The sequence below is a fragment of the Cervus elaphus genome, chromosome 21 (genome assembly GCF_910594005.1).
Source record: "Cervus elaphus chromosome 21, mCerEla1.1, whole genome shotgun sequence".
NCBI classification, from domain to species: domain Eukaryota; kingdom Metazoa; phylum Chordata; class Mammalia; order Artiodactyla; family Cervidae; genus Cervus; species Cervus elaphus.
The window spans coordinates 12,099,853-12,125,413 of record NC_057835.1 but is presented as its reverse complement, the minus strand read 5'-3'; the positions used below and the strand labels follow the sequence as shown (position 1 = coordinate 12,125,413).

Below are 25,561 nucleotides of genomic sequence, written 5' to 3'. Positions count from 1 at the left end.
AGCAGAAGAAACAAAACAGAAATAAATGGAAGCAAGCAGAGGTGTCCTCCCCAGCCCCAGCTGGAGGCTGAGTGACAAGGGTGGGGGTGCAGGGGGACAGACAGCTGGCTGCTTACTTTACCCCTGTTCCGGATGCTTTCCTCACGGTCACTTTGGGATACTTTGCTTATCTGAACTCCTAGATTCACTTTGTAAAATAGAGTTAGTAGTACTTTTCCCATGTGTGGCTGGGAGGTAAAGTTTAGGAGAGAAACTGGCTTGATGCCGGGCACAGAACAGGAGTTCAATAAACACATGTCTCCAATAAATGCTTGGTGAACCTCCTTTAATCTCCCTCTTCTCTGAATTGCTATGATATTTCTCTAAAAGACAGGAAAACCAGCCCTTAATGAGATGGCGTCTTCTATTGTGTCCTAATTGTATCATGTTTAGATTGCCAATACAATCCAATTTCATTTCATTCACTTCAATTAAGGAATATGTGTTGAGAAATGACCATGTTTCTCATGCAATACTAAGGAATCCAAACATGCAAAAGAACCAGCACATACCTTCCAAGGGTTTAAACCATGCTGAGAGAAATACAAAACATACCTGAGGGCCCTCCCATCAGTATTTGGACACTTATTATTGATTGGCTGAGAGCTCCTACTAGGGGGTGATCATGTCCTTTAAGGCATGTGGTTTTCACAGTAAACTTGGGAACTGGTGATTTTTGCACATGAGTACACTGAGGCTCAGAGAAGGCAGCAGACTTGTTCCAGGCTGCTCAGGACAGAGGACGGACTGGAGCTTGATTCCATCACCTGCTCACCTGAGCCCACTCTGTTTCGGGTTTCCCCATGGTCTGCCCCTCTCCCCGGCCCCACACCTGCCTGGCCTGGCTCACCTCTCACCTTCTAGTGTTCAGTTGTGTCTGCGTGTTAAAGCTCAGCCACTGATAATCCTCATGTTAGACCCATGGGGAGAAGACATGTGTCCTGTAAACGCTAAGGACAGCGGAATTGAGAGTCTCACCGAGAAGACTTTCTTGGGACTTCCCTGATGGGCCAGTGATTAAGGTTTGTGCTTTCAGTGCAAGGGGCATGGTGTTCAATCTCTGGTTGGGGCACTAAGATCCTGCATGCTATGAAGTGCCAAAAAAAATGATGATTTAAAAAAAAAAAAAAAAAGACTTTTATTCTTCCTCCATGAGCTGCAGGCCCTATTTATGATTTATGTATACCTCCTATTTCTAGAAAGAAAATCTGAAGTAGGTGTCCCTGCATTGTCACACATAACCAGAGTTACTGTAAAAACACACTTTGATTTAAATGAATAAATCCATGTGGCTAGAGACTTTTCTGTCTTGTTTTTTCTTACATCATCAATGTATAAAACAGGGCTTCCCCAGTGTAGATGTACAATACATGTTCTCCATGTGATGATGAATATTTTTATCCTTTCTGGTGTTCATACGTATTTCCAATAGTCACATGCAGCTAATCATTTTTCTAACAAGTTCTAAATGTATTCTTCATCTCAGTCATTTTCCAGAGGCACAAATTATCTCAGACACTTTCCATATTAAATGCTTGGTATCTTGTTGTCATTTTAAATTCTACCATTTTAAAAACACAAAACAGTCATTACCATTAATGTATAAATGGTTAAAAATGTTTAGCCATTTATTTTATCAATTTCTGTGTTCACTCTCATTTTCTCCATCCCTACCATACTCCTGCAGATTCCGTTTTCCGCTGACTAGCAAGCAGACGCCTTGGCTCTCTGAACATCTGTATTTCTCTCTCACGAAATGATCGTACTGCTGAGTACAGACCTCCAGGACGCCATACTAAGTTCTCAAAAGTTGACAGTTATCATTTATTTTTCTTTTTGTTAGATTTTCAGTCATTTTGCCTCAACGCTTTCAAGATGGTACTTCCCCTTCTCTGGCATCTATTGTTGGGAAGTAAAGTCTATTGTTAAGTCTAATTGCCATTCCTTTGTAGGTAAGCTATCTTTTTCTCTGATGACTTCTAATATTACCTAGTTTGAACTTTGCTGTGTCACCCAGAAAACCCAATGGTGTCAGTTCCTGCCTGAAAGCTGGCAGTCTTGAGACTCAGGATGGTTTTTATTCAATTCCAAAGACAGTCCCAGCTCAAAGTGGGACCTGTCACCACTGGCTTCTCTGGGTGACAACTTCAGATCTTGAGATTCCCCAGCCTCCAAGATCACGTGGGCCAGTTCCTTATAACAAACCTTCATATCTTACTCTCTCCAGCCTGTTGGTCCCATTTCCCTGGAGAATCCTGACTAACATAGGTATCTTTTCTGCTTCTGTCTTGAACTGACTTTAAAGTGCCCCTCTGACCCCATCTCCCAGTTTTCATGTTCTTATATAATCCCTTCCCTAGCCAGGGCTTGTGATAACTTGTAACTGATAGAATACGGCAAAGGTGTTGTTATACTGCTCCCATGATAACAAGATATCATATGATCATATGAGGCTTTTTAATTGTTCACCTAGAACCTATTATCACTAGTGATCCTATGACAAGCGATACAGTAACTACTCATAAAGATTATTTTTTGAGAGAATAAATAAACTTTGAGTCTCCAATTTATCTAATCAGTCTATGATAGTATGTTATTCAATGCCTGTTCCTCTTTGTGTGTGTGTGTATGTGTGTGTGTATTTAAGAGCTACAATCCAGCCTAGATCTCCATCTATACCATTTTCCTCCCAACAGATACCAGCTTCCCTCTGTGATTCTGGAAGAAGCATCAGGCGCTCCAAACATGAGTAAAGATTCCACAGTCCAATCCTGCAGGGTATGGGCCTCTTTCACGGGCAAAACTCCACTGCTCCTAGTCAACAGAAAGATTGTAGCCTCAGGAACTGTCCCTGGGGGAAGTGAAAGTCCCCCAGCAGGAGTGAAAGTCAGATTGTAGCTGAACAAAGAAAGAACAGTACGTGATACCTTCATGCCCGTTAACCCTGCACCTGCTGTGGAAGAAAAGAGAAAACCAGAAGCTTCTCTCTGCCTGTCTGGTCCAGATCCATCTCTAACCTCTGAGTCAGCTGTTCCAGTCCCATCCCAGCCAGCAGGGAATGGATGCCTATTATGCATGGCGATGATAGAAAGTATAAGGACTTCGGATTCTGATGGATAGGAGTTTAAATCCCAGTTTTGTCTCTCGCAAGCTGTGAATTCTTGGGCCATACATCTAACTCCTCTCTGCTTTGGGTTTTTTATCTGCTAACTTGGTTGTCAATAGCTCCCTTTCTGGGCCAGCGTGAGGATGGAAGCACAGTGTCAAGCTCCATAACGTGGTTATTTATCTCACGACATCTGTCCCCTCATGGCGCTACTACTGCAAACCTGGATGAATGTTAACCATCAGTCTTTGTTCCCCTACTTCCTGTGCCTCCTCCCTCCAACTTGGTGCTACTAGATTCATCTTCTTAAGGTTTAGTTTTAACAATGTGGGTCCCCTGCTGAAAAATATGCTTTGGTCCCGTCTTGCCTCCTTGGTGGTGGTGGTTAGTCATTAAGTCTTGTCTGACACTTTGCAACCCCATGGACTGTAGCCCACCAGGCTCCTCTGTCCATGGGGTTTCCTAGGCAAGAGTACTGGAGTGGGTTGCCATTTCCCTCTTCATGAGATCTTTCTAACCCAGGGATGGAACATGTGTCTTCTACATTTCAGGCTGTCTTCTGTATTGTAGGGTAATTCTTTACTGCTGAGCCACCAGTAAAGCCTTCTTGCCTCCTTAGTAATGTTCAGATTGTCCAGCATAACTCAGAAGCCCTTCTGTCTGGGAGATCTGTCTTTCCTGAGGCTCTCCCTAACCCCAACTCAGGAGAAACAGCCTCTAAGCCCACAGTCTCTAGGCCCAGCTAGTGGGGTCTGTCTCTTAATTCTTGTACTTCCTAGCTCTGGGATTTGGACATGTTGTTTAATGATGATGCCACTTTAGAAAGAGCATTTTGAGAACTGAGTGAGTTAGCTTTAAGTAAAGCACTTAGAACAATGCCTGGCCCATACTAAGTCCTGGGCAATGTTGCTACATGCTTGTCTCCTTTCTTTGAAGTCTTTGGACACAATTTATAATAGACTTTTTTTTTTTTAACTTTATGCCTGCCATTCTAGATAATTGTGTACACTTTAACATCTTCTCTTCTTGACTCTAAACTCTTGGAGCAATATCTTGTTTATCCTCTATAGCACCTCAAATAGAGGCTCAGACCAAGACAGTGTTCAGTGAAAGTCACTGAAATTCCATTACTTATTGTATTAGTTTTCTAGGGTTGCCATAATAAAGTTCCACAGAATGGGTGGCTCAAACAGCAGAGATTTATCTTCTTACAGCTCTGGAAGCTGTTAAGTCTGAGATCAAGGTGTTGGCTAGGTTTATTTCTTCTTGGCTTGTAGGTGGCCACCTTCTCTTTGCATCTTCATGTGATTTTTCCTGTGTGTGTGTCCTAATGTCTTCTTATAACATGCCAGTCAGATTGGATTAGGGCCTATCCATATGACCTCATCTTAATTACCTCTTTAAAGACCCTATCTGCAAACAGTCACATTCTGAAGTACTGGGGGTTAAGGGGATTTTGGAGGGATGCAACTCATTCCATAACACTTATCAAAAGACAATCCGAAAAGTATATGTTCAGTTCTATCAGGCTGTGCTAAAAGCCCATTTGGATTAGTCAGCCTTTTTTATTAGCTCAACTACTCTGCCCTTGGTTATACTGTTGGAGAAATCCATGTGATCTTCATAGAAATATTAAGAATAACTGAGGGTTTGGAGTCAGAAAGTTCTAGAACACTGGGGCCCATGGTAGTCTGCAGAGAGGTTTGAATCCACACCCCAGATGCAGCTAGGACACCAGAGCCCAGAAATTCCGATAGTTAATACAGGACTGTGTTTCTGCCGAAAGCAGAACACGGAGAAGTAAAGCAACAGTTTATCTGCCTACTGCAAGGATTCTAGAATATTACAAAAGGAAGTCACCCCATTTATACAAGACATGGCTGTCATCCCCCTGAGTGGTTGGGCATTAGGTATCCATCCTGGCTGTATGATCCTGTATCATACCCTGAAAGACATTGTGTATCTTTTCTTATCACGAGTCCTATTTTATTAACTCTTTTCTTTTAACTTTGATAAAGTTTAGTTAAACATTAAACAATCCTTTTATTTAGTGCAAATCAAAACCATATTGTCACCCATAACTAGCACCGTTCAGCCGCTGACCTGAATGTTGGTGGGCTGTGAATTTGAACAGCTGTTTTGAAAAGCAACTTGACAATATTTATCAGGAAGCTTCAAGATCTCAATTATTTTGTTCCAGTAACTTTACTCTGAGACATTTACCCAAGGAAAAAAGAAAAAATGTGGACAGGATATGTTTACACTTGAGCGTATATGTGCACATGTGTTCAGGGGGATAAGTGATAACAGCAAAATTTGACAACAATCTACTTCACAAGTGTGCCATTAAAATAATGATAATATGTTCAAAAAGGAATATAACAGTCACTGAAAATGACAATTGTAATGAACGTTTAATGACGTGGAAAAATTATTGCAATGTGACATTAAGTGAAAAGGCAGAACACAGCATTGTATATACATTTGGATCTCATTTATGTTTTTGGATATGTGCATTTGTTTAAAAATTTTTTTTGTTGTTGAAAGAACGGGAGTTAGAATACTATGGATTCAGGTTAGTGGTTTTCACTGGAGGTTATTTTTCTCCTTCCAGGGATATTTTGCAGCATCTGGAAACGTTTTTGATTGCCTTGCTCTGGGGAGGGGGTTGTGACTGGCATTGATTGGGGAGGGGCCAGGGGTACCCTGCCCCCTGCCAAGTACCCTGCCAATCATAGAACATCTTCCCCACTGCCAAACTAATAATTATCCAGACCACATGTCAGCAGTCAGGTAAGATATCCAGCTCTAAGTTCTCATCTTGATTCTGCCTTTTTCTAACTTGAGCAAATTTCCTCCCTCCCACTCTCTCTCTCTTCTTTTCTTTCTCTTTATAACACTTACTGAAGCTTCAGTATATGTCAGAAACTGTTACAAGTATTTTTCTGTCTGTTGACTAATGTTGACACAGAATGATTCCACGAGGTAAGTATTGTTACTGTCACTCGAAGTGAAAAAAGTCTCTTCTGTTTTGAGGTTTCAAAAAATAGTTAATCAAAAGTGCTTCATACGGAGCCTAACATACAGATAAATGAAAAGAAGTTTAAACAGACAACAACGTGTATGCATATATATACACACACACATGATTACTGCGTATGCTGTCTATATATGTTACAGTGAAGTTGTTAGTCACCCAATTGTGTTGGGCTTCCTTGGCGGCTCAGCTGGTAAAGAATCTGCCTGCCATGCAGGAGACCTGGGTTCCATCTCTGGGCTGGGAAGATCCCCTGGAGAAGGGAAAGTCTACCCACTCCATTACTCTGGCCTGGAGAATTCCACGGACTATATAGTCCATGGGGTCACAAAGAATCCGACATGACTGAGCAACTTTCTCTTTCACTTTCATAGTCGTGTCTGACTCTTTGCGACCCCAGGACTGTAGCCTGTCAGGCTCTTCTGTTCATGGGATTTTCCAGGCAAGAATACTGGAGTGGGTTGCCACGCCCTCCTCCAGGGGATCTTCCCCACCCAGGGATTGAACCTGAGTCTCCTGCATTGCAGGTGGACTCTTTCCTGCCTGAGCCAACTGAGAAGTACATGTATTACAGTAAACCTGTAAAAATGGCTAGCTTTATACGCTGGAGTTAGAGGAAAGTTTCACACTTTTTCTTTATACTTTCCTTTATATTCTATATATATACTTATCTATGTCTCTCTGTTTCTTTAATATGTATCAGTCACTTTTGTTACCAGAACAGCCCCTGGAGAACTGAAGGGCTGGCTATGAACACAGTCCCTGTTACATGAGAAAGTCTACAGAAAACATTCCCATTTAGTGATGTGACACATTTTACTGAAACAGAGCACTGGATCTCCTTGCCAAAACCAAACTTCAGTTCTGATCCAATACGGTCAAAATTAGCGCCGCAGACCCTGCATGAGCATTTTACTGTGGCTAGCTCCCTTGGGATTAATTATTTCCCATTTATCTTATTAGGAAATAGAATGCCGTTTCATTTTCCCTTGGAATGACCCTTCTCACTTCCTCTTAGACCAGTGATACTGTTCTGGGGGAGACATTTTTAATCCAGTGGGTTTTGTATCAGATTTATCTGAGGAGCTCTTAGGAGATATTAGCAAATGACCCACTGCCATCCTGAGAAATTCTGATTTGTCTTGCCTGGAGCTGGTTATCATTTTTTAAAGTTCCCCAGAGTTTTAAACAGGGAGACAGATTTAAGAACCACTGCCCTAGGCAGAATCATATGCACTGTCCTTGAACTGGTCCAAGGAGGGGAGTTAGCCTTCTTCAGCTGTAACCTGTGTCAGGGCAGCATGGCGACTGTGGAGCCCAAGTACCCGCAAATCGTCCACCTCCCACTAAAGTTTGAGTTATGTCAGAAGCATCCCATTTTCAGGCAGGCCTGACTGTTGAAGCTCTTCACCCAAGTGCAAGACTTGAGGCTTGGAGTGTCTTCCATGTACCAGCCCACCAGCTAATTGGAACACCTACCACTTGAGCATGCCAACAGCTTCCAATCAGGGCATCTCTGAAAGCCTTCCCTTTTTTCTTTTTCTTTCTTTCTTTTTTTTGCTATGAAGCTTTTCCTTGCCTCAGTCTGCCTTTGAGTCTCTGCTTATGTTTATTCTCATTTGCTTGGTGTTTGTTTCCATACAGCATATTGAAGACGTCTGATGGGGTGAGCACCGAAATGCGTTCCTGTGATAGCCGCACCAGAGAAGTGAATATATCAATGTCCTGCTTTTCTTTCCAAGGCAAGATTTACATGACACCAATGCACCAGCCTCATGCAAGTTCTAGAGCGTTTTTAGGCCTGTCTCTCATGCCTTCAGCTTTGCCTCCATGTGGTCAGAACCCCACCCTCCACTGACTGCCTCATTTCTATAGGATCCCTAAGAAATTCAAGACCAGTTTACTGCTTCGTTATTTTTCAGATTTAGGCCAAAGACTGCTGCCGACAATGCAGCTTTTGTCCTTTTAAATAACTTGGGAATAGAGCAGTTTTCACAGCTCAGTGAATATGAACCTTTGAAATACATAACATAAATAGAATGGAAACGTAGCCCATCAGATTTGGCAGCTTCACAAAACTGACCTAGACCTTCTTGTGACTCTTGGATTCTGGCTTTCAGCTTGAGGCGGGGAATGAGAGACACTCTGATGTACCTAATACTCATGAGAACGGCTGGAGGGTAGGAAAGGGAACCCAGAGGGAAAGGGCCAATGAAGAAAGCGGAGGTGAGGAGGGGACTCTTTCTGCCCTCTGGAATTTAATATTCGGACGAAGACTGATTTTTAGTTTGGAGCTATTCTGTTTCTTCATAAGACATACTAAAGAAAGAGGTTTCAGTTGCAGGGTTCAGGATTCCCTGAAAGATAAGAGTGAAGCGCTCTCTTTCATTTGCTCCCTCTGTCGATCTGGCTGCTACCCACACCCCCCTCTGCAACCAAGGCAGCGGTCACAGGATCTCTCTGGGGTCCCTCAGGTGGCCATCACCTGGCCTTTACCTCTCTACCTGGAGCAAGTAAATCCCCTCTTTCATTCTCCAAGGCTGTGTGGAGATTTGTTCTCCAGGGAAGAACAAATCTGACTCTGTATTGGATCTGTTTCTTTTACTTTAACCTTTGTATTCTATTGTTTTTGCTAGAAGTTAAGCACTGAAGGAATGTTGCCCATAGCTTAAAGTATACTTAGCGGCTCATCTCTGGGAACGCTGCCTCTCATGTCTGATCATTAATCTAAAATACCTTTGTTTAGTTCACAGGAGACATCCTGACCAGGCTCACCTATGGATGGCTGCAGGAAAGAAAAAATTAACGCACCCCTTGTGGTGCTGGAGAAGACTCTTGAGAGTCCTTTGGACTGCAAGGAGATCAAACCAGGCAATCCTAAAGGAAATCAACCCTAAGTATTCACTGGAAGGAATGATGCTGAAGCTCCAATACTTGGGCCACCTGATGCAAACAACCAACTCATAGAAAAGAACTTGATGCTGGGAAAGATTGAGGGCAGGAAGAGAAGGTGGGCAGCAGGGGTGAGATGGTTAGATAGCATTGCCAACTCAATGAACATGAATTTGTGCAAACTCCAGGAGATAGTGAAGGACATGGAAGCCTGGCATGCCACTGTCCATGCGGTCACAAAGAGTCGGACATGACTTAGGGACTGAACAACAACTCCGGAGTCTGGCCAGAACTAGGAAATATGTGCAACAACTAATCACCTTTTCTACCTTATCTCCCCATCTCCTTCCCTCTTTGCTCCATAAAAGAAAATAACATCCAAACCTATCAAGACGGTTCTCTGGGGCTCTAGTTCACCATCTTCTCAGCCTGCTGACTTTCTGAATAAAGTCACTCTTCTTTGCCCCAACAATTGGTGTCTTGCTTTATTGCCCTGGCGTACAGCAAGCACTATGAACTTAGACTCGGTAACATGTGGACCCAGTGAAATGAAGATTCCTTGACCTGGTACCAAGGTTTCCCAAACTGTGACACCCCCCCCATCTGACACCCCATCACAGCTCCAGGTTCTTGCTAACAGGCATTAGCAAATCAGCTTTCCTCTCAGTATCTGTGTTCTCTTAAGAATGGATACATAGAATTACTGTGAGAGTCAAAGGCTTATAACAGATATAAGCATGTGTAGATTGCCAAGTATTAAAACAAATTGCTGTGGTTACTATTATTATTACAAGAACTCAATGATACATGTGAAAATGAGTTTCTTGGTTGTATAGTTAAACATTGATATTATAAAAATTACTTAAGAGACACATGGAACCTCTTTGAATGGATCATAAAATCAACCACCCAGAAAAGACCCACAGTGGTAAGTACAAACTTCACCATGAACCTTGGCTCTATGGCGAGCATCAACACCGTGGTGTTAAGACTAGTGCTCATATTTATTCTATGGATGCATGGAACATGAAGGAAGCTAGAGATCCTTCAGCTTGATCCCAATGATTCATGGATGGAAAATAGAGCCCCTTGGCCTCCTAAGGCTGAATGGTTTGCCCAAGGTTGTTCAGCTAGAGAAAGCAGAAGTACAACTAATAATAATAGTACGAGGGTGTGCAGCTTACAGTGAAAATGTTGCTCGTACATAAACCTACCCAGTCTTCAGAACCGTTCAGGGATGGACAATATGTACCTCCCCAGTGTTCATCAAGGACTAATTTTTCAAGCTGGGCTCTGAAGGTAGGTTGCAGGGATTCTCAATAAAAAACAACTATTATAGTTATTTTCTCCCATCAAACAATGAATATTTAAATGCTCTAGGAACCCATTTATTGCTTTCATTCGTTTTATAGGTTGAAGTCTTAGTAAAGATTTTCTTTGAAAAAAAGCATTCTGCTACTGAAAATGCTTTTTAAAAAACCCACTGACCTAGAGGAAAAATAAAATGCTGAAAGAGCAAGGATAAAATTGAACATGGATGTGTTTGAGTGGATAAGCGGAGCTGTGGAGTGTATTAGGATGGGAGTAGAGGAAAAATGAATCCCTTCATCAAATTCTCTAATAACTCAATGTACAGAGATCACCCATGGGAAATGGGCTCTCTGATTCTCCCAGGGTCTACCAGGAGATCTTTACTATATCACTCTCCTTTACTAGAAATCTCTCTGAAGGCAAGGACCACTGTCTTTCTAAAATAGTCATCTCCAGAATGCACATGGTTCTATTCATGGGTGTGTGTGCTCGGTCACTCAGCCATGTCCGACTCTTTGTGAGCAGCCTGTCAGGAATTTTTCAGGCAAGAATATTGGAGAGGGTTGCCATTTCCTCCTCCAGGGATCTTCCCAACCCAGGGATCAAACCAGCATCTCCTGCATTGGCAGGCAGATTCTTTACCTCTGAGCTAGCTGGGAAGCGATTCTATGGGGACAGATTACTCCGAACCTTGGGCGGGGGGAGAGGGTGGGCTGTGAACACAGGTTGATCTCTGTGTTCCCAAGGACAATACAGCTGAAGTAGTCTTACGGGGAAACATGACACGGAGTCATCTTGTTTTATTTTATTTACTTTATTTCATTATTTTAAGGGGCTTCATAGGAAGAGAAAAAGCAAAGAGTTTAGATAGTACTAGTCAGCTGGGCCTCAATGAGTTTGATAAAGAAGGGTTCAAGACAGTGCTTTTTAAACTATCCTATCCCATGACTTACAATAAAAGATATATTTGACATCATGCTCCAATATACACGCACATATGCAAATACAATAAAAATACATACAACTGTATAAATATATTACACAACACTTAGCCTGACTGCATGCAATGCACTCATTTTCTTTCCTACCCTAAACTATCATAAGGATGGATAAATTAACTATCAGAAGGCAAGATTAATGGGCCTTTTTTTACTGGATATGACAGGTGAAGGAAAAGGACAGATGAAGATAACTCCCTGACTTCTGATCTGGGTACCAGCCTTGTGCGGCTTCTGTTACCTGCATTAGGTGACAACGGACAATGGAAGAGATGCTGAGGAATGAAGAGTCCTGTGGGCAATATACAGAGTGTGAGATGCTAATGGGAATGCTTTTAGTCTGAGAAACCCAACAGGAAAGTCGATATGCAAGGGACTGAAGTCAGACAGGAGCTTTAGACTCAGCATTCACTGGCATGCCAGTGGTAAATAAAGTCAAAAAGGAGTCCCATCATTTGGAAAGGAGAGAGATAAGAAGAGGCTTCCCAAGTGGTGCTAGCGGTAAAGAACCTGCCTGCCAACGCAGGAGATGTAAGAGACACGGGTTCAGTCCCTGGGTTGGGAAGATCCCGTGGAAGAGGGCACAACACCCCACTCCAGTATCCTTGCCTGGAGAATTCCATGGACAGAGGAACCTGGTGGGTTACAGTCCATGGGGTCGCAAAGAGTCGGACATGACTGAAGTGACTTAGTATGCCTGCAAGTATAAGAAGTCCAAGAGTAGCATCCTGTGACTCATCACCCTTGAGCGGGTAAGCAGAGAAGCATGAGTGCAGTGAGAATGAGGAGAGAGAGTCCCAGGGCTACAAATCCAGCCCGGAGATTGCGGTCCCAAAAGCTGAGGGAATAGGGATTGAAAACATAAACTGGGAATCCATGAGATCTTAAGGGTCTTTTCTACCATCCACACTCATGTAGGTTGCATTCCTGAAATTTTCGTGGTGGGAGAACTTGTGGATAAGAAAACATGTACAATTCAGCTGAAGAGGCAAAGTCGAGAGAGAAAGTTTGACATCACTAGAGATTTTATTTTAGCATCTACCAACTTGGTTTGGTGAAAGTCGCTCAGTCGTGTCTGACTCTTTGTGACCCCATGGACTATAAAGTTCATGGAATTCTCCAGGACAGAATACTGGAATGGGTAACTATTCCCTTCTCCAAGGGATCTTCCCAACCCAGATATCGAACCCAGGTCTTCCGCATTGCAGGCAGATTCTTTACCAGTTGAGCCACAGGGGAAGCCCAATGAAACAGCATTTTACTTAAAATAATTTGCATCTTGTATTAGCAACAATAATGTAAATTTGATCACTTTTTCCTGTTCCATGATAAAGATTATGTACTGTCATGTATTAAATGATATTAATGATCTCATTCAGTACTTAAAGTAACTCTGTGGGGCAAATATTATTTTATGTTTGCTTTCAAATGAAACACACATGCACACGTAGACACACACATGCCACCAGAGGCTTGAAATAGTTAAGTGCCCAAGGTCATGAGTAAGTAAGTTACAGAGCCAGAATTCTAACAAGGGTTTGTCTACCATGAACTTGGGCTGGCAGCCACTGCCCTGGGCAGTATCAAATCCACTGTGCGTAAATATTTAGTTACAAATCCTTCTGTCACTAGGAAGTCTTCAGGATGTACACGTCTCTGAGTCATAATAAGATGCTTATGCATTCTATTCACTGCAGGGCACATGCAGACTAAGATCTAAGCTTCAGCTTCTGGTTTTCTGGCTATTGAAAACCTTTTGAGCTTCCCCACTCATGGTTCTGTATTTTTCATCCTAAGAGACCTCAGGGAATGCCATGACATTTGCATAAATTTAATCAAAAATGCTTAAATAAACAGAAAGTCATCTGTAAAGGCTACAATTACGTACGAGAGGTATTTGAGGACAAGGAGGGGTTGCAATATGTTCTTATTTTCAAGTATAATCATGAGTCCGTCTTGTGGGGAGGAAAAAACCCAGTTGCATCATCCTACAGTAAAGATAATTATATTTTGGAGCTATCATTTCCTAGAAGTGGGGCGCACAGATTACAGTCTTTCTCCTCTGTATGAACACTGTCAGAAAGCAGAAAAGACAAACCTATTTCTTGTGGTTGGCTTGTAGGTGTTCTCTCTGATCCCTCTTCAGGTTGATAAGAAATGGAGAAGCAGATCCCTTGACTTCATTTTTTAGAAAGAGGGAAAAGATTATATCCTTTTACGATGTCTGTCAGCTTGAAAGAGTTATGAATCACAGCAAAACAGCATTTTATATTTAGTAATTCGTTTCCCGTTCAGATCAAGGTGACAAATCTTGTGCAAAATAGCTCCCTGTGACCCACATCAGCTTTCTGAGGTTTCGGTAACAAAGTTTGATGCATCATTATCAATCCAGCTTTGAGGGTGTACACAATTCGTCTCGGTTATTAATAAGATATACAGTCTCCATCTGACTCAGAATGTAATGATTATTTCTTTCCCCTGGCATCCCTCTCACCCAAAGAGAGAAGATGTATTCCAGACTCGAGAGAGGGCTTTTGAGCCGTCCCAAAAGCAATGCTGCTAGATTCTGCCACATCTAGCAATCTCAGGACGGATTCGAGACACAAGAAGAAGTTGAGACATGCAGGCAGAGTTTATTAATATCAAAATTTATATAACAGGTGCAAAAGGTCAAAGAGCTGCTAGTCATATAGATATCATATAGTTATCATACTCAACTTGGTATTTTTATCGCTGTTTTCCCCACTAGAATAAAAGATCGATGAAGTTGAGAACTGTGTTTTGTTCACTGTGGCATCCCCGATGTTTAGTTGAACACCTGACGTAACATTTGACGAATAAATAATGGAATGTAATACAACATAATTTGACACAATATAATACAACATAAAATAAAAGAATGTATCATAATTGCTAATTTTTGTCTCTTCATCCAGCCTTTATTTCCCTAGAATAGAGGCCTTTTGTGTTGACCTCTGGATCCCTGTGTCTTGTACTGTTGCTGGACACAGTAAGTCGTCACACAGCCCTTATTGAATGAATGAGAGAATGAATGAGAGACTGGAAGAAGGAGATTGTGTGAATTGGACCTTGAATCATCCAATTCAAGGTGTGAATTGGACGAACAAGTGCAGGATGGTCCGCTGGCACAGCCTAGGCTTGTGAACCTCTTTGGAGGTCCTGCGTAAGGAGCCTCCCCAGGCAGCTCTGAAAGCCTGCGCTGGGCTTGCTGTTATGGGTTCCCCTGCCCAGGACGCCAAGCCACCCAGCGTTGCTGCCCGTAGGAGGGCAACCCTCCTGTTAGACATCAGGGTGCTGGCTTAGATATGTGCAGTGATGTGTACAGCCCCGGCATTGCCAGTCCTCACCACTCAGCTGCTCACTACATCTTCATCAGGAGCTCAGCCTTTCTGGAACCTTCGTCCCTACTTCTCAGAGGGTACTTTCCATGGATACCTGCACACTTGTCCTCCATCCTTCCAGCTGAGGGATGCCGCCCCCAATCCCAGTTGACATGCATCACGTGCTCTGCTCTCCCAGCTGTTGAGAGCAAATGGGATCATTTTATGCAGCAAGAGATATCACAGTGCAGGTTGTGAGCATGGAAGGGGGGACCCTGGAACTGGGATTTTAAGGTCCAGCCTTGTGAGGGCAGAGGGAGGTGGAGAGAACACTCAGGCATGTGTTAGGGGGCAGATAGATGTCTCTGCATTGATTGTTCCTGGAAAATCATTACATCTACATTGGTGGTGTTTTCACCCTTATTTAGTGTGTGTGTTTCCCCAGCATCTTCTCCCACCAGATCCTTCCAGACAGACGTTTGGATCCTGCCTGAAACATGAGCACACTGCCCAAAGGGGTTTGGGATGATTCCCCAGGTTGAGAAGACGCCTCTGTCCCCACCGCTTGTCCCTCAGTGGCTCAGGGTTCTTCTCAGCTCCCCTCTCTCCCCTCTTCTTTCCTGAGCTCTTCCCCTGGATCCTCTGCCTTCCCACAAGATTTCTAAATGTTCTCATCCCTTTCGTCTTCCTTATCTCCGTCTTGGGCATGTCTCTGCTCTGACCCTCTCTGAGTCCTCTGTTCTCAGTACCTATTCTTATCTTTTCCAGTTCCCTCACTGCCATATGCTTCTTTCCCTGTGCTATCTTTTCTCTTCTTTCCTATTCCTGGATACTCCCCTTGGTCTCTGGCCACCTTTATTTCATTTGTTTGCTCATTAATGGATTCATGGACTAGATGTCCATGTAGAGCCCATGACAGGTCATATACTCCAGCAGACCCTGGAACATAGCAGAACTTAACACATAACTGGAAAAATAGTTGCTGCTCTCTCATCAGCGTTCCTTCAGCACTCACTTATCAGCACTCCGTCTCCCCTCCTTCCAGCTTAGAAGAGGAGTTTCCTTTGGTCCACATGGAATAATGATCCTCAGTCACAAAGACCTGAATTTGAGTGCTGGCCTGATTGCTCAGCTGGTAAAGAATCTGCCTGGAATGCAGGAGACCCGGGTTCAGTCCCTGGGTTGGGAAGATCCCCTGGAGAAGGGAAAGGCTACCCACTCCAGTGTTCTGGCCTGGAGAATTCCATGGGGTCGCAAAGTGTTGGACACCATTGAGCGACTTTCACGTTCACTTGCCTCACTCAAAAATTATAAACCTAGGCAAGGCCATTGATCTCTCTGAACTTCTCTCAAATCTGTGCATAGAGTACTTGGAATATTGTGGATGCTAAATAAATCTAAGTCACCATTCCTTCCCTTCGTCTCTACTCTAATTCAATTCTGCAAAGACTAGCTCAGCACCTGCATTATGACAGACTTTGTGCTAAACATTATCCATCAGACAAAGTTACACTTTACTTTCCAGGATCTCACACTCCGTTGGAAAGGACAGATTGTGTGCAAATTATGCTATCATCGGAGTAGGATCTGTGTCCCACATGGTCCAGCTCCTATATGTGGTCACAGTGAAGGGAGCCCAGTCCAGCCATGAAATATTTTCAAAAAGCAATGGCAGTGACTTCCCGGTGCTCCAGTGGTTAAGGCTTCACCTGCCAAGGCCGCGAGTGCAGGTTCAATCCCTGGTCAAGGAGCTAAGATTTCACATGCCTGTGGCCAAAAAAACAAAAAACCATAAAACAGAAGCAATATTGTAACAAATCCTATAAAGATTTTAAAAATGGTCCACATCAAAAAAAAAATCTTAAAAAGAAAGCAGTGACAAATTTTCTTATTTCTTTTGCGGAACGTTGTTGTTATTCAATCACTAAGTGGTGTCTGGCTCTTTGCAATCCCATGGACTGCAGCACACCAGGCTTCCCTGTCCTTCACTATCACCTGGAGTTTTCTCAAACTCACGTCCATTGAGTCACTGATGCCATCCAACTGTCTCATCCTCTGTCGCCCTCTTCACCTCCTGTCCTCAGCCTTTCCTGACCAGCATCAGGGTCTTTCCCAATGAGCTGGCTCTTCACTTCAGGCGGCCAAAGTATTGGAGCTTCAGCTTCAGCACCAGTGAGGAACTTTGACCAGGACCCAATGTGTAATTCCCATCAGCCATTCCTAAATCTTCCTTGAACCCCTGTGCATTCAGATTTTGCATCTGCTCCAGACTCTCTCTCATGTCACCCCTCCCCCATTCCCAAATCTCCTTCAAGCTCCCAGGCCATCTAGCTTTTCCTTCTCTTTATCCCCAAACCCATCAGTATGCAAACTGACTCAGCCTCTTTGGCTACAATCTCTCCCCTTTCCTCTCATCTCTCTTGTTGAGATTTTATCCTTTCTTCTTACCTGATGTTAACGTTTACTTGTAATGAATCTTGCGAGAGGACAAAGAACACATACATTGGTGAATCCAGTCACTGGGGTAATGATGATGCAATGCATGTGTTGATGATTATATCTAATAGTTAATAACTTCCCAGAATGTATCACCTTCACCTGTACCATCTTCAAGCTCACAGAACTCCTGCAAAGTAAATATGGCAGTAAACTGAGCTATAGGCATATAGCTCTTCCTTTGCACAGAACTGAATGAACCCATTCAAACGCCAGAAGACTACCATGGGAAAACAAAAACGGACTCTCCTCACTCTGCCGCTGGAGATGAACAAGGGAGCACGTGGCTTTAGCTGTCAAGGAAAAATTTCCCTCCAAGCAAGTAGGCATTGAAAGGAAAGCAGAAAATCACCATGAAATGAGCAGAAACTAATCACCCCATGCCCGGGCTCACATTTCCTCTTGACTTCCTGTCCAGAAATGTGCTTATTTTTCAGTTCACTCTAAGTCAGAACCCTAGGGATGTGATAACAGCAGTTAGCTGTAAGCTTTGGGGTGATTTAAATTTTTTCTTGACAAAATGTGTGTTTTTCACATTTCCAGCATGAAGCATGTGGGTTTAAAAAAAATAATAAAGCCAGGGAAAACATATTTGTAAGAAAGAAGCAATTTCTTTTCACAACTTGAAATTTGGAAGAGCATCTGAGGGCGGGATGCGGCTGACTTCATCTCAGCCAGTCACAGGGAACTGACATCACCGTTGACTTTGGAGCACGTTCGAGGCTACAGAAAAGAAAGCATCTCCACCAAAGAATTCTGGGATTTAAAAATGACCACAGGCAATCGTTTCCTTTGAAGTAAAGTCTGGAGAGAATTCACTCATCTTATAATCAAATTAGATGAAAGGGTGAAAGGCTGGCTGAGCAGAGGGTCCTCGTGGGATCTATTTACCAATGGGTCTGAGGAATAATTGAGGAGCTGCTTGGCCTGAAAGAAGAGCAACTATAAACACACATTTGGTTCTATGACAACGCTCCTGAGTTAGAGAGGGGGTGTGACAGTCGGCAGACCTTCGGCTAATCCCTATGTCTTCTGGACTGATCTGAGGGTTATGGGAGTTAGTGCCCCAAGAATTTGAGATCTTGGAAGCATGAAGCAGGTCTGCTTTAAGAGCACCACAGTGGGGTTCCAGGTTTTCCTGGTATGCAGAGAACACCTAACAGCTTTGTGGAAGCTGCCAGTTACTTCGGGGATAGATGACTTCCTTCATCAGCCATTGGCAGGTTTTGGCCATGGGATTCCAAGCACGAGAAAGATAAAACCACAATGAGTAAAGCAACTGAGAGGTCCAGGCTTATAACATCTGGGTGACTCTGTCCCTCACTGCCCTCTCAGAACCGGCTGGAAATCCTGGTCATGGGAGAGATTGAAATTACTGACTGGTGGTCTGTTTTCACTCTGTAGTGAGAGAAATCCCAGGTGAAACTCAGGTTAAATATATAAACACACTTTGCCCAATTCAATAAAAATATTAGGAACCATCTAACTGTGTGAGTTTCACCTATGTGGATGCATGTAGCCACAGTCCATTCATTCCCATGAGTGTCTCTTGCTTCGCATTGTAGGGGCATAAGGATTTTCCCAGATGGCTCAGTAATAAAGAATCTGCTTACTAATCCAAGAGATGTGGGTTTGATCCCTGGATTGGGAAGATTCCCTGGGTCAGGAAGATCCCCTGGAGGAGGAAATGGCAACTCACTCTGGTATTATTGCCTGGAAAATCCCATGGACAGAGGAGCCTGGCAGGCTACAGTCCATAGGGTCGCAAAGAGTCGGACACGACTGAATGACTGAGCACACACATGCGGGCATAACATGATTTATTGATCTACTTTTCTATAATGGACATTTGAGGAGTGTATTAGGGTTCTCCAGAAGAAAACCAAAACTGATAGGAAAGGGAGAGAAAGATAATTGATAGATAGATAGGAAGAGGAAATTTATTTATAGGAATCAGTTCACCTGATTATGGAGACCACGAAGTCGCAGGATCTGCTATCTGCAAGCTGGGAAGAACCAAGAAAGCCAGTGGTATAATTCAGATCAAATCTGAGAATCAGGGGAGCGGAGGGAGTAAGTCCCCGTTTGAGCCCCAAAATTGGAAAATTGGATCAGGGAGCTGGTGCTGTAAGTCTCCCTGCAAGTCTGAAGGCCCAAGACCTAAGAGTGCTGATGACATCTTTCTTGTTCCACTGAGGCCTTCAACTAACTCATGAGGCCCACTCACATTGGTGAGGACCATCATTACCCAGTCTGCCAATTCAAATGCTGCCACGGTTCACAGACACCCTACAGACCCACCCAGAAGTAAGGCCAGTAGCTTCCTGCATATCTCTCAGTCCAGTCAAATTGACACATGAAATTAATCATCAGAGGTGGCTTCCAGTTTGAAACCTGTCATAGTCAAGTTTCCTAGGAGCAAGAGACAAGAATTCTTGGACAAATATTAATAATTCATTAAGGGGTGCTCTTAGGAGAAACCAATAAGGAAGTGAGGGAAGAAGTATGCGGAAAGCTCTGGGTCAGAGACAGAAGCTAAGCAAGAATGTGGGCCCAGGACCCCGAGTCTCATCCTGGAGGGAGCTCTGGAGCATAAATTGCACCCTGTTCTGCACAGAAGTACTTTATCAGATAAATGACTTTCATTATGTTCTCCAACTATGTGGCTTCTCTTTTCATTCTCTCAACATTGTCTTTCATATAGCTAAGCTTTTCAATTTTAATAAAGTCCAATGCATCCATTTTTCTTTCCTGATAAAGTTAACTTTTCAATTTTACAATAATGTTTGGTATTGAATCTGAAAACTCATCACTAAACCCAAGGTGATACAGATACTTTGCAATGGTTTCCTCTAGAAGTTTTATACTTTCGCATTTTTACATTTAGGTCCATCATCCCCTTCCAGTTAATTAGAAGCTTTTCTCTTAAGCTCTTACATTTGGATCTAAAAACCTCATAGAATTGATTTTTCTTTGGGTGACAAAATAGGGGTCAGAATTAGTTTTTTTCCCATGTGAACTCCAGTGGATGCAGCACTATTTATTGAAAAGATTGTCCATTAGTCACTCCTCTGCAGTGTCACCTGTGTCATAAATGAAGTGTCCTTATTTGACTGGGTCTATTTCTGGACTCTCTTCAGGCCCACTGATATATTTGTCTGCCCTTGCCCCAAGGCCACACTGTCTTAATTAACGTAGCTTTATAAGAAGCATTTATATTGGGTAGCATAAATCCTTCAACTTTGTTCTTCTTTTTTAAGACCACCTTGCCTATTTTTTGTCTCTTTGCATTTCCACGTAAATGAGAGAATCAGCTTGAAATTTCCATTAAAAATTTTTGAAATTCTTACTAGAATAGCATGAAATCCATAGATCAACTATCGGTAATGCAATATTAGCTTAATGGTGTTAATTCTTTCAAACCTTGGACATGAAACAGTTGACTGTTGAACAACATAGATTTGAACTGTGGGAGGCTACTTACATGTGGATTTTTCTTAATGAATATGTGTTACAGCACTACATGATCTGGAGTTGTACTGTAGTACTATATCCATTGTATATATTGGCTATACGTTGTATGTATATATTGGCTGTAGCCACAGATGCAGAGCCGTGGATATGGAGGGACCACTGTAGCTACACAGGGATTGTCACTGTGCAAGAGGCTGGCAGCCCTAACCGCTGAGTTGTTTGAGAGTCAAGTATATATTCCTCCATTCTTTGGGGTCTTCTTTCAGTTCAGTTTAGTCACTCAGCCATATCCAACTCTTTGTGATCCCATGGACTACAGCACGCCAGGCCTCCCTGTCCATCAGCAACTCCTGGAATTTACTCAAACTCATGTCCATTTAGTCTGTGATGCCATCCAACCATCTCATCCTCTGTCATCCCCTTCTTCTCCTGCTTTCAATCTTTCCCAGCATCAGGATCTTTTCAAATGAGTCAGTTCTTCACATCAGGTGGCCAAAGTATTGGAGTTTCAGCTTCAACATCAGTCCTTCCAATGACTACTTAGGACTGATCTCCTTTAGGATGGACTGGTTGGATCTCCTTGCAGTCCAAGGGACTCTCAAGAGTCTTCTCCAACACCACAGTTCAAAAGCATCAATTCTTGAGCACTCAGCTTTCTTTATAGTCCAACTCTCACATCCATACACAACTACTGGAAAAAACATCGTCTTAACTAGATGGACCTTTGTTGGCAAAGTAATGTTTCTGCTTTTTAATATGCTATCTAGGTTGGGCACACCTTTTCTTCCAAGGGGCAAGCGTCTTTTAATTTCATGGCTGCAGTCACCATCTGCAGTGATTTTGGAGCCCAAAAAATAAAGTCTGACACTATTTCCACTCTTTCCCCATCTATTTGCCATGAAGTGATGGGACCAGATGTCATGATCTTAGTTTTCTGAATGTTGAGCTTTAAGCGAACTTTTTCACTCTCCTCTTTCACTCTCATCAAGAGACTCTTTAGTTCCTCTTCACTTTCTGCCATTATGGTGGTGTCGTCTGCATATCTGAGGTTATTGATATTTCTCCCGGCAATCTTGATTCCAGCTTGTGCTTCTCCCAGCCCAGCGTTTCTCATGATGTACTCTGCACATAAGTTAAATAAGCAGGGTGACAATATACAGCCTTGACGTACTCCTTTTCCTGTTTGGAACCAGTCTGTTGTTCCATGTCCAGTTCTAACTGTTGCTTCCTGACCTGCATATGGATTTCTCAAGAGGCAGATCAGATGGTCTGGTATTCCCATTTCTTTCAGAATTTTCCACAGTTTGCTGTGATTCACACAGTCAAAGGCTTTGGCATAGTCAATAAAGCAGAAATAGATGTTCTTCTGGAACTCTCTTTTTGCTTTAGCGATGATCCAGCAGATGTTGGCAATTTGATCTCTTGTTCCTCTGCCTTTTCTAAAACCAGCTTGAGCATCTGGAAGTTCACAGTTCACGTGTTGTTGCAGTCTGGCTTGGAAAATTTTGAGAATTACTTTGCTAGCATGTGAGATGAGTGCAATTGTGTGGTCGTTTGAGCATTCTTTGGGATTGCCTTTCTTTGGGATTGGAATGAAAACTGACCTTTTCCAGTCCTGTGGCCTCTGCTGAGCTTTCCAAATTTGCTGGCTTATTGAGTGCAGCACTTTCACAGCATCATCTCTTAGGATTTGAAATAGCTCAGCTGAACTTCCATCACCTCCACTAGCTTTGTTCATAGTGATGCTTTCTAAGGCCCACTTGACTTCACACTCCAGGATGTCTGGCTCTAGGTGAGTGCTCACACCATCATGATTATCTGGGTCATGAAGATCTTTTTTGTACAGTTCTTCTGTGTATTCTTGCCACCTCTTCTTAATATCTTCTGCTTCTGTTAGGTCCATACCATTTCTGTCCTTTATTGAGCCCATTTTTGCATGAAATGTTCCCTTGTTATCTCTAATTTTCTTGAAGAGATCTCTAGTCTTTCCCATTCTATTGTTTTCCTCTATTTCTTTGCATTGATCACTGAGGAAGGCTTTCTTATCTCTCCTGGCTATTCTTTGGAACTCTGCATTCTAATGAGTATATCTTTCCTTTTCTCCTTTGCTTTTCACTTCTCTTTTTTTCACAGATATTTGTAAGGCTTCCTCAGACAGCCATTTTGCTTTTTTGCATTTGTTTTCCATGGGGATGGTCTTGATCCCTGTTTCCTATACAATGTCATGAACCTCTGTCCATAGTTCATCTATGGCTCTCTATCAGATCTAGTTAGTCCCTTAAATCTATTTGTCACTTCCACTGTATAGTCATAAGGGATTTGATTTAGGTCATACCTGAATGGTCTAGTGGTTTTCCCTAATTTCTTCAATTTAAGTCTGAATTTGGAAATAAGGAGTTCATGATCTGAGCCACAGTCAGCTCCCAGTCTTGTTTTTGCTGACTGTATAGAGCATCTCCATCTTTCGCTGCAAAGAATAAAATCAATATGATTTCGGTGCTGACCATCTGGTGATGTCCATGTGTAGAGTTTTCTCTTGTGTTGTTGGAAGAGAGTGTTTGCTATGACCAGTGCGTTCTCTTGGCAAAACTCTATTAAGCTTTGCCCTGCTTCATTCTGTACTCCAAGGCCAAATTTGTCTGTTACTCCAGGTGTTTCTTGACTTCCTACTTTTGCATTACTGTCCCCTATGAAAAGGACATCTTTTTTGGGTATTAGTTCTAAAAGGTCTTGTAGGTTTTCATAGAACCATTCAACTTCAGCCTCTTCAGCGTTGCTGGTCGGGGCATAGACTTGGATTACTGTAATATTGAATGGCTTGACTTGGAAACACACAGAGATCATTCTGTCATTTTTGAGATTGAGTCTTCTTTAAATTATCTCAATAAATCTTTGTAGTTTTGTGTGCAGAGGTATCTTCCATTTTTAACTAGATTTATTTCTATGTATTTGAAGTTGTTTAGTTATTATATATACTTACATGCTTCTATTTAGTTTTTGCTTGCTTATTACTGGTATATAGAAATACAACTGACTTAAAAAAATACTGACTCCTAGTTAATGAATAATTATAACAGTTTTCTGCATTCTTTATTTGGGCCCCAGGCTGAATACCTCCTGTTTGTCTCTCTAGTTACAAGCAACTGTTCTCTAGACTGATCTATGCCCTAATGGGTTGCATATACCAAAGGCTCTAATGCCTTTGAACTTCTTCTGGGTTTGGGCAATGAGTCCCATAAGAGAGGTCTGTTTTCTTGTCTGGCTCCATTCCTCTGAGATTGCCTCTGGCTGACTGTCTCTCAGCAGAAAGTCATGGCTCCTCTCAAAACGGTTGATTCTGCAGGGGTTAGTCTCCCCGTTTTCATCCCATTGCTTCCTTGAGCTTACTGGTGATGAAAGCTCTAGTGCTGTTGGCTCTGAGCTCCATCACTGTCCCCTATGGCTCTACTATACTTTGCCTATAGTAGTGTAAATGTTGTCTTATAAATAAGCTCAACTAGAACTATCTCCGTCTATATGTGATGTGTCTTTTGGGATCCTGACTGAAACAGGTAGAGAGACTTCTAAACAACAGAAGCCTCCATTGAAGGATGGGAAAGCCAAAATTTGTAAAGCAAATCTTTAGGAAAATTAGAACTGTATTATTTCCATATTGGTCCTTTAGTGGTCCCTACCTCATTTTACTGTTAATGAGAGAAGTCGTACCAAAGATATGAATCAGAGCATATATCACACACACAAGAAACCTCCCATCCTTACAAAATGTTGTCTCCATGCTGCTGCCAAGGTTGAGCTATCAATAGGACCCCTCCCCCTTTATATGGACCTCCCTGGCGGCTCAGATGGTAAAGAATCTGTCCACTTTGTGAGAGACCTGGGTTTGATCCTGGGTTGGGAAGATCCCCTGGAGGAGGTCATGGCCACCCACTCCAGTATTCTTGCCTGGAGACTCCCATGGACAGAGGAGCCTGGCGGGCTACAGTCCATGGGGGTGCAAAGAGTTGGGCCCAGCTGAGGCGACTAAGCACAGCACAGCAGTACTTGCTTCGGGGCAACTAGGTTCATTATAAAGCAGTAAATCTCAAAGGCCTCCCTGCACTGAACTGTCTCATTGCAGCAGCAATTGTTCATTAGTTTGAGACACCAGACCAGTTCACAAAGTATCTGGTAAGTTCACAGAGTAGGTGAGCATCAGAGATGGGTAAAGCAAAATCAGATCTAGAATAGGCATCATTTCCAGTAAGGACAAATTCCTGCCTCATCAAAATGAATGCAGTTCATTTTCACTCACCAAGGCTGGCTGATCCTTTCAAGGAATGGCTCTGTAAGAAGCATCAGGGTTGGTTGTTGCTTCTACACTGAGGGATGGAAGAAACTGGGCCGACCCAGATGAAGAGAAGCTGTGCTTTCAAGAATGATTCCTGTCCATGCTGCTGTGGACATCTGTCCACAAGCCCGTTGAGTAAGCACGGGTATTGTTAGAAGAGGAGTCTGATTATTATTTGTTAAAACCCTAGTTGCGTGATTACTAAGGGCCTTTTCCACACAAGGTAATATTGGTGAGTCTTCTCAAGAGACACAGTTCAAGTCTTTGTTATTATTGCAAGCAAGACACAGACTTGATTCGCTTATGCAAAAATAATTCATTGGCGACCTATGAGGCAGCTTACTTAATCGAAGGGGATGTCCAGACCTCAGAAGGCGTCCAACTGTGGGAACTGGGATGATAGTTAGGGTGGCTGTATAATTCATCATTTCAACCATGACACTTTGGAGAGTGAAAGGAAGTGTTATTAGCAATTGTGTTGGGACAACCGGCATTCATTGCAGCATGTGGTTCCATGGGGATAGTCTCTGGACTTTACAA

At 42.7% G+C, this 25,561-nt stretch overlaps 1 long non-coding RNA gene across 1 annotated transcript in view; it reads right to left on the bottom strand.

The window, feature by feature from the left end:
* The window catches only part of LOC122679398, a 29,909-nt gene extending 4,602 nt beyond the window's left edge, over nt 1-25,307 (bottom strand). The window contains exon 1 of the long non-coding RNA XR_006336386.1: nt 24,986-25,307. This is a non-coding gene — a long non-coding RNA (uncharacterized LOC122679398). The remainder of the gene's footprint in view (nt 1-24,985) is intronic.
* Between the last annotated feature and the right edge of the window lie 254 nt (nt 25,308-25,561).